General features: G+C 42.5%; 1 pseudogene; it reads left to right on the top strand.

The window, feature by feature from the left end:
* The first annotated feature begins 400 nt into the window (after nt 1–400).
* Nucleotides 401–7,340, top strand: LOC138250144 (ubiquitin carboxyl-terminal hydrolase 7 pseudogene; annotated as a pseudogene).
* The last annotated feature ends 3,261 nt before the right edge of the window (nt 7,341–10,601 follow it).

The raw sequence follows: 10,601 nt of genomic DNA, 5'->3' as shown, positions 1-10,601 counted from the left end.
TCTCAAAGAAACTACAGTATCAGTTCACACACACGCGTAAGTTTCTCATTACTACTTTGCTTCAGGGTCCCGTGGTACACTCACTCAAAACACAAGTGTTTTCTATGTGCTCTGCTTCAATAAGAAATGGCAAGAGTTGTGGCGTCACGAAACAGTAAGAACCTCCCTCGAACATGGAGGGGAGAGGGCCTCCGGATTCACACAGGCTTGGTGCTGTGCAGAGTGGATCACCTGGAGCTCGGGCCCTCTCCTCACCCCCACCACCACACCTCGGGGCTGCAGGGAATTTGCCACGGCCCTGGGCAAGAGCAGGAGTGTCGGGTGCAGGCGAAACTCATGGTATAATAACCAAGGCTTTCAGTTACGAAAATAAAATGGCTCAAACTATGCACCTGTGCAGCGTGTGATTAGGGCTGTGACGAAGTGCGCGCGCAGCTGCCGGCGTTTTTAAAAAACACTGTTCCGCGCTGTCGTATCAGGCCGTTCAATTCAGCTGTGCTGACTCGCGCAGGGTGCGCGAGGAAGCGTGGGGGCAGGACCGGAAACAGCTGTTGGCATTGTGTCCGAGAGAGTGCAGCAGTTACTGTTTCTGATTGCTGGTGGCATGAGCCGGCAGGCGTCAGGCGAGCTTGATGCTATGGAGGTAGAAGCGGAGGTGGCGGAAAATAACGGAAGTGGAGGTCGCTCTCCTGTCGCCAACAAGGAGGAGGATGACGGCCATTGGCGTGCTGAGGCCAGCTTCACCTTTACAGTCGAGCACTTCAGCCAGCAGAGGTTATCTGTGCGTAGCCAGCCTTTCTATGTCCGCACTTTGCCCTGGAGAATCTTGGTAATGCCCCGTGTTGTCCCTGAGGGGCCTAACCCCATCACAGTCGGTTTCTTCTTGCAGTGTAATGGCGAATCAGACTCTCAGGACTGGTCCTGCCAGGCACAGGCAGTATTGAGGGTACGACACCACACCCACGAGTCCCAGTCCTATTCCCGCTATATCAGTCATCGCTTCCACCATCTCCAAAATGATTGGGGTTTCCATGGCTTCATGTCACGTCACCAGCTGACCCATCCCGCCAACGGATTCATCCAAGATGACAAGGTAACTTTCCAGGTGTGGATGCAGGCTGAAGTCCCACATGGAGTTGCCTGGGACTCGAAGAAGCATACTGGTTATGTGGGACTGAAGAACCAAGGGGCTACCTGTTATATGAATAGTCTGCTGCAAACCCTTTTCTTTACTAACGAGCTGCGCCAGGCTGTTTACATGATGCCCACTGAGGATGACGACCCTGCCAAGAGTATCTCATTGGCTCTACAGGAAGTGTTCTATGATCTCCAGCACAGTGACAAACCAGTGGCTACCAGAAAGCTCACCAAGTCCTTTGGGTGGGAGACACTAGACAGTTTCATGCAGCACGACGTCCAGGAACTTTGTAGGGTGCTGCTGGACAACATGGAGAATAAAATGAAGGGCACATGTGTAGAAGGGACTATACCCAAGCTCTTCCGGGGGAAGATGACCTCATACATACAGTGCAAGCATGTGGCATGCCGTTCTGAGCGTATTGAGGATTACTATGATGTCCAAGTCAGCATCAAGGGAAAGAAGGACATTTTGGAGTCCTTTGCGGACTATGTGGCTGTGGAACAGCTGGATGGGGACAACAAGTATGATGCTGGTGAGCATGGCTTGCAAGAGGCTGAGAAAGGTGTGAAGTTTCTTACTTTGCCCCCTGTCTTGCATTTGCAGCTAATGAGATTTACGTATGACTCACAAACTGATCGAGACATCAAAATAAACGATCGCTTTGAATTTCCAGAGCAACTAAACCTTGATCAGTTTTTGTATAAAGTGGATGTTGATGATCCTGCCAATTACATCCTCCATGCAGTGCTTGTTCACATTGGTGATAATCATCATGGACACTATGTTGTTTACCTGAATCCCAAAGGGGACAGTAAATGGTGCAAGTTTGATGATGATGTAGTGTCCAGGTGTACAAAGGAAGAGGCCATAGAACATAACTATGGAAGTTATGATGATGGGGTGTCCTTGCGTCCTTTTACTAATGCTTACATGTTGGTTTATATCAGAGAATCTAAGCTGAAAGAAGTGTTGCGTGAAGTCACAGATGCTGATATTCCTCTGCAGCTTGTAGAGAGACTACAAGAAGCCAAAAGGATAGATGCACACAAAAAGAAAGTCCGTCAAGAAGCCCACCTCTACATGGAAGTGCAGATTGTGACAGAGGAACAGTTTTGTTCTCACCAAGGAAATGATCTGTATGATGAAGAAACAGTAAAGTACACAGTCTTTAAAGTCTTAAAAAACTCCACACTAGAAGACTTTGTTCAGGTTCTCTCAGATACCATTGGGTACCCACGTGATCAACTACGACTCTGGCCTATGCAAGATAAAAGAAATGGTACTAGAAGGCCAGCTATGTTAGATTATGAAGCTGAGTGCAGCAGACAAATGATTGAGCTCAGCAATGGTGAAAATCTTTGGACTGCGTTTTTGGAGTGTTTAAATCCAGAAATGGCAGTCAGTGGAGCAACATTGCCTAAGTTTGATAACGACCATGATGTGATGTTGTTTCTGAAAATGTATGACCCAAAAGCTCACACGTTAAATTACTGTGGATACGTCTGCTTGCCAATATCTAGTAAAATAAGTAACTTACTGCCAGTTATGTGTGAAAGAGCTGGCTTTTTGAATGGGACACATCTTATCCTTTTTGAGGAGATAAAACCTGGTGAAACTGAATTAATAAAAGACTATGATGTGCCGCTTGATAAAGCATTTGATGAACTCATGGATGGTGACATTGTAGTTTTTCAGAAAGGTGACCTAGAAAATAACAGCGATCTCCCATTAGCAAAGCATTACTTCAGAGACCTTTACCACCGCGTAGACGTAATCTTCTGTGATAAAACTATTCCTAATGATCCTGGATTTTCGGTTGCATTATCTGACCAAATGAATTACTCTCAGGTTGCAAAAACAATTGCACAGAGGCTAAACACTGATCCAATGCTTCTCCAGTTTTTCAAATCTCACGGGGATGGGCCTGGTAGTCCACTAAGACATGATTATGCTGGTACATTGGGGGATCTCTTCCATTTTTTAAAACCGAGACAATGTAAGAAACTGTGCTACCAGCAGCTCAGAATGAAAATTACTGACCTTGAAAATAGGATAAGTTTTAAATGTATATGGCTTGACAGTACATTTAGAGAAGAGGAAATAACACTCTACCCAGACAAACATGGCAGTGTTTGTGACGTTTTGGAAGAATGTAAAAATACAGTTAGGCTAAATGAAAGGGGTTCTGGAAAATTAAGGCTTGTAGGAATTGTAAACAGCAAAATAATTGGTGTCCACCAGGAATGTGAGCTTTTAGAACATTTATTGCCTGCAATAAGTCACTCACTTAGAATAGAAGAAATTCCAGGTGACCAGGTTGACATCGGTGAAGATGAGATGCTAATTACAGTGACCCATTTCGACAAAGAAGTATTTGTAACATTTGGAAATCCGTTTTTCATAAGGATACAACAGGGTGAGCATTTTCGAGAAGTGGTGAAACGGATTCAAGCAATGTTAGATGTACCGGAGAAAGAGTTTGAGAAGTTTAAGTTTGCAATTGTGCGTATGGGCCAGCGAGAGTATATAAATGAACAGGAGTATGAAGTGAACTTGAAAGATTTTGAGCCTCAGCCCGGTTTTGCTCCACACCTGAGAACTTGGCTAGGGCTTGACCATGCCAACAAAGCTGTGAAAATAAATCCTTTTACTTACGTGCAGAAAGCAGTTAAAATTCACAACTGATGTCAAAGTTAATATAACATGGGAGACACAAAAGGTGTGTAGATGTAGTTTTAAACAGCAGCATATCACTGTTGCTCGTGAACTGTAAAATGAATCATTGACACATGTCTCTACTGCTCATAGTCCTTGCTTGAGATAGATCCATTTTGAAACACTATCTAATAATTGTCTTGAACCAACATTAGTATTTTTAGCTTGGAGGTTACAGGTGGTTTCATGTTAAACTCACAAGGTAGTGTCTACATGTTTTGTGAAGCCCTTAAAATGACTCAAATATGAAATTATAATCTGATATATTTGGAAGCAGCCCGATTTTGCATCCATCCTTAGTTGCAGCTTGTTCTTACACAACCGTTGCACCTCATTATTCTTACGTTTATCAAACTTATTTCTTTACTCAAAATGCCTTATTTATAGAAGCAAAACTCTGATCAATAAATGGCTGCCTCTGATTCATTGTATAAGCTGCGGCTAGTTGCTAGGGACTTTCAGCTCACAAATGCTCCTGAAATGGAAAGCCATACCAGTTGGGTTAGGGAGAGCTACATCTATACACCCAACATCGGCAAGCAGGCATCCTGATAAAAGGTGAAAAATGGGTTTTCACTCGCTACTATATGTGCCTTAAATACCAAACAGCGCACTTTTATGAACCTGAAGTGTACTTGTGATTATAAATGTTTGGTTTGTGCAGATGAGGATGAGAATAAAAAAAATCAAAGGATATCAAGCATTTAGAACATGCTTGCCTCAACTTCTAATTCTACAACACTTTAAGATTATTTGTCATATGAATTTACAAATTATTTTAAATGATTTCTGCAGTTTAACTGTTGTGCTTTCTGCTGTGTACTTCAAATGCATTTTGTGCAATCATTTTAAATGTAATGGAATCCACCTAAAAGCATTTTTGTGTACGTAAGAACGATGTATAGGCACAAGAGCATTATTTGCAGTTGAAAAATACCATTCCTGAATCACAGACTCGAGAATGGTTAGATTTTGGACTTGCAAATGGGATTTGCTCGCTCAGAATGTCTGGCCTAACATCTGCAGGAATTTCCGTGTGAACAAATCTAATTGGGAGGAAAAGTTGGTGGGTGTTCCTATGTGTGTCAACCTGTAAAACCTTGTGGGTTTTCATCAAAAATGTGCAGGTAGGATCCAGTTTTCAGCATGGGAATAGGTATGGAGCAGACCTATGTTACATGAATGATTAGGGATAGGTCATTGCTCACAGGAAAATACATTGTGAATACATTTTTGTTGTTAGTTGTTTGCAGAAATGTACCCATACTATCTTTCTGTATGCAGAAAGAGTAAGGCATTTGACTACACATGGCCACTTGCCTAGGTATCCAGGAGTATTCCTGGAGTCCTTTCTTGTTTCTGTATAAGGCAGAATTTTTTGGAAACATCTAAATAAATCAAAGAGAGTAGATTTCTGACTCTTTCAGAACTTTTTGTGAATTAAAACATAAAATTCCCAAATACTTGATTTAAATAAACCCCTTTATGTTAATCTTCTTAAAAACTACAATTTCCGCTGATATGAAGTTAGCTTTTGTGCAGATTGAATGATATATGTAATGGTTTCCAACAAAATGAATTTATGCTGAGAAAAAGTAGATTGGATTGTGCAAAAAAGTTCAGGAAACAGTTATTTGAAATTGTTTTAATGCAGTAATCCTGTATGTTTCAAGCTAGCAGTGGTGCTAGAGACATAACACTGACTCCCCTGAAAGTCAGGCATGTCCTTGAAGTATTCAGTGGGGTCCAAGGGATAACAGTTGGTTTGGTGCATAGAATTTGGTCACTAGAGTATATGGTGTTTTGCTTTACTTTTGACTGAACCAAGATATACACACTGAAAAGAGACAAAAAGATTCTCTGTAATGCACTTCTTAATCTGAAGAAGACATTTATTAGGGCTTTTTGCAAGGTTCGTGAAGGAAGGTTTGATAAGTAAAAAGTGTACTTTCAAAATGTGCAGCAACAACGTAATACCATGTATAAAGAATCTTCAATATCTAAAAAGCAAATAAATACATGTAAGGATACAAACACTTATATTGAGATATATATATATATATATATATATATATATATTCATAAGCAAATAATTAATAAAAATTCCACACCGTAGGGCCTGTCAGATGCTTCATCTTTCTCATGCCAGTAAGAAGATGTCCCCATTCAACTGCGAGAAAGACGTCCAATGCTTACAGAGGTCTCGGAAATCATCGCCACCGAGCAGGGCCACCTTTTTATATCTTAAACAACCATGGAAAGGGCCTTCTAGAAGAACCCCTCCTCTCAGACGGAAATATAAAAAAACACTGGCTAGTTTAGGTAAACTTTGAAAGGAATGTGTCGGGAGCTGGCCACCTTCCCAAGGCACCCCTCCCAAAGTCATGCCGTTACCTTGCCTATGCTAAACACCAGCTTGGTTCTGTCTTATCATACTGACTGCTTACCTCCTACATATTATGTCTCAGTCCTAGGTCTTCGGTGGGAAGGAAAACACGCAAAAATGAAAAACACGTTACATAACATGTTTGCACGGCAAAATACTTTAATGTGACGGTGAAGCTAAGCTGAACACAAAATGGAGTCTAGGCTAAATACAAAATAGAGTCTATAACCAGTGACCACTAAAGTGACAATAGGCAGCTAAGCCAGGTGCAAAGTGGTGTGACATGACATCAGTGGTCAACATGCACATAACACTACATATGGGACGAACACCTGCATAAAACAGAGCACCCTGAATCCACATCATACATTTTTAGGCTGTTCCCTCCTTATTCCAACTTGAAATTTAATTTACTGTCCAAAACAAGAGTCTTTTTTTCTACCTTTGAAGTATGACATTAGCTGCAAATGCTTGGTGAATACACCCTAATGTGCACGATTGTGGGTATTCATCAGGGTTTGTTTGCTGACCCTCCCCTGCAGCTAGACTTGTCCACATGCAACCTTTGCCATATTGGCAGAATTTCTGTGCTCAAATTCCACTTGTGGGGGCAAAACCTCACCATTCCTTATTGTGTGAGTTAGGAATAGCAATTTGCCCTTTGACATTTGTTGCACACCCCAATTGTAATTCAAATAGAAAAAATGTTCATTAAATGCGTCCATTGTGCTTTGCATCCATGGAAGCATCTGTGTGATAACTGACTGAGAAATCGTCTGACCAACACTTTCGGAAAATTTACATCTTTGTTGTATTTCATAATGTGGCGTACGTTTTCAATTAGAAAAAGATGCAGGCTACACTCTTTTCATATGAAGCTTTCCCTTCAGATTATAGACCCCTTTAGTGACACTCTTAATGAAACATTTGTCTTACTTTCTTTTCTAAGGTTAAATCAGAGTTAATGTTTAGGTAGTACATTAAATGGTTATCAAGTTACATTTGAGTACTATAGTGCAGCTTAGCTAACTTGAGAAAAGAACATAACCACCAATGTTTACTGTCACTTTACAAAAGAAAGCCAATGGGTCCTTATTGGCAATGCTTATTTATTGATATTTATTATAATTGAAGTGATTTAACCCCATTTTCTCTGTTTAAATGCTTTTGCTTTTAACTTTTGCACTTGAAAACAGGAAGGCACAAACTATATGTGCATATCAGCCAAGAGTAATATGCAATTTTTTATTACTATGGTAATAATAAAATATTACACACTGTGTGTTACTGAGCACCCCATGCTCTTGTTTACTGTATGACTTGCAGGTAAAATGGTCATGGATTGATTGTAGGGGTGCAGCAGGTTTAGGGCCGGGGGTCGGGTATTCTCTGTTTTAGGGGTGGGGCGGGAGTGGGGGGTCGGGGTTTTAGGTTTAGGGCCGGGGTGGGGGGGTCGGGGTATTTTCTTTTTTAGGGGCGGGGGGTGGGTTTTAGTTTTAGGGGCGGGGTGGGGGGGTCAGGGTATTTTCAGTTTTAGGGGATGGGGTGGAGGGTTCAGGTATTAGGGGTGGGTTGGGGGGTCGGGTAATTTTAGGGGCGGGGTTGGGGGGATTTAGGTTTAGGGTCAGGGTGAGGGCTCGGAGTAGTTTTAGGGGCATGGGTGGGGGTCGGGGTATTCAGTTTTAGGGGCGGGGGTGGGGGGTTGGGGTTTTAGGTTTTAGGGGTGGGTAGGGGGTCGGGTAATTTTAGGAGTTGGGGGAGTTTAGGTTTAGGGGCAGGGTGGGGGGCTCGGAGTAGTTTTAGGGGTGGGGGTTGGGGTACTTTAGGTTTCAGGGATGGGGTGGGGGTTGGGGTTGTTTTATGTTTTGGGGGTAGTGTGGGGGTCAGTATTGGGGGTTGGGGTTTTAGGTTTTAGGGGTGGGTGGGGGGGTCGGGTAATTTTAGGGGCGGGGTAGGGGGTTGGGGGGGTTTAAGTTTAGGGGCAGGGTGGGGGGCTCAGAGTAGTTTTAGGGATGGGGGTACTTTAGGTTTCAGGGATGGGGTGGGGGTTGTTTTAGGTTTTGGGGGTAGGGTGGGGGTCAGTTTTAGAGGTGGGGCGGGGGTAGTTTTAGGGCAAGGGTGGGGGGTTGGTGTGATTTTATGGGGGTTGCGGTAATTTTTAGGGGTGGGGGGCCAGGGGAGAACGCATGCAGGAACAATGGATGCCTATCACTAATGCCTTTACCAGGAATGCCTTTATAACGAAAAATCGTTGTTAAGGCATTCGTGGTAAAGGCATTAGTGTTAACAAGGATGTCGTTGTTCCGACCTCGTTGTTCAGGCATTCGTTGTTCCGGCAGGCGTCGTTCCGACATACATCCGCTTTGATCTGTATGCATTTTTCGACTGGAGCCAGTGAAGTTTGTGAAAAAGGCTGGAGGTGGAGACTTGATTGGGGAGATGAAATAATCTAGCATCTTAATTCAGGATTGCATGTAGGTGTTTGATTGAGGTCTTGCCATCACCAACATAACGAATATTGTTGTAGTCTAATCTTTATAAAACCAAGGCCTGAATGACCGTCTGCCAAACAGAAAAGGGAAGCATATGGTTCAGCTCAACTAATGTTTTTCTGGCAGTAACCGCCGGGGTGCCTTCTAGCATTTCATATAACAGGAATCAAAACCTACAAAGAAATCAAGAAAACTCTGGTTCATCATTCCTTTTCCCCTGGAAAGCAGGTAAATGGACTCCTATGTGGTACCTATGCAAGTTTGCTCGCTGGAAGACCACATCTAAACTTTATCCCATAGGAATATAATAGGATATTTTCAGACTGCTGTGAAATTATGTCATGCTTTTGATGATCGGGAGAGCCAGATCCTGTGTGTGTTTTATTGTATCACACAATAGATCATCTGTCTTTGAAGACTGTTGTTCTTATATTACCATAGCCCCCCTTGGGGTTGTTCTCCCAGCATCATCTGGTCTGCCAAAAACGTGTCACCTCTTTTTCCAATTTCTCCTGTAAACATCACTTCATTAGGGGCTCAATCTGATGCATGTGCGCCTTCGTTTCTAGCCCACACCCAGGCAACCTCTGTGGGATACCTTTATGCTTCTCATGGGTATTTTTATTGTGGCTGCATCAGGAAGCTACTTGTACACTTCATCCTCTAATACTTGTGTTTGCGCTAGGGAAAGGTTTAAGCATTTTCTTCAACCACGTCATTGATTTTCATCTCTTCCAGGCCTTTCTGGATTTTCTTATCTCCAATATAATAGATTATGGTTGGGGAGCAATATGCACTGTCATTTTTTGTATATGTCTGGTGAAACGGTTATTTTACTGTTATTTTTGGTGTTCACGTAGACCAGGATTTTAGTTTTTTTCATATTCTTTATGTTCTGAGCCTTTCTTCTGAAGCTGAGAAAGCTCTTCACTACTTCAATGTGTATTGAATTCTGAAGTGTTATCTTTGGCAGTGTCACATTCTCTTTAATATCATCCTTAGGGCAGTCACTGGCTACTGAGCATGGTTTCTGCAAGTATTGTGCTTACGAAAGGAGGTCAGAAGCATAAAGTTTTATTAGAACATTGGAATGTTGGGAGCTCCATGGAAAACAATGGAGTGCTTTGGACCTCTAATGGCCGGTAAAAGCCAGGAGCTCCAGCATTCCAATGGTTTCGTCCTGTGCGAGGCCTTTGTTTTATTTAATAGAATATTCTGCCTTCTTGTGGTAGAATGTCCTAATAGCCTTATAGCCCTCAGTAGCTGTACCGGCATTAAAGTCCTGCCATCGGCTCTGGCCTTTAACACTGTAGTTGGCCTTTAATTGGTGGTATAGACCGCTACAGACGAGGTAGTCAGTAAATAAGATTGGCTAGGTCACTGTCCGTGTAACAGCTGCTTTCCTCTCTATGAAGTGTTTCTTTTTCGTTTTGTGCATTTAAGTCGCCTCAGAGCAAAAGCTAGGAAGTAAGGTGGACTGTCTGAGGCTTACGTTAAAGGTCCTGTTCTGGGTCATCTGAAGCTTATCCTTACTACCTTTGATGAGCCTTCACCTGCCGCCAGGATGCCCCCACATAGGGAGAAACATGTTTTATCTTTTGAGGAGCAACCTCATCTGTGCTACAGGCCATTGTGCAATGGTTGAGGGCTTTATCGTACCAGCTGCACAATTTCACCCTTCTGGCTGTAATAGAGGAAGAAGCCCAAGAATAACCAAATCAGCTGCATATGTCTTTCTAGGTACATTTGTTGCTGTGTGTGTTTTTATATAACCAATTTAATTTTGTTTAAAACTAAAAAAAAAAGTGACAGTGAGTACATTATAGCACCATTGATTGAGGCAGATCAGTACTTTTCTTGCAATTCA

Source organism: Pleurodeles waltl, chromosome 8 (assembly GCF_031143425.1).
Source record: "Pleurodeles waltl isolate 20211129_DDA chromosome 8, aPleWal1.hap1.20221129, whole genome shotgun sequence".
Classification (NCBI taxonomy): Eukaryota; Metazoa; Chordata; class Amphibia; order Caudata; family Salamandridae; genus Pleurodeles; species Pleurodeles waltl.
This window is presented reverse-complemented; position numbering and strand designations above follow the sequence as displayed.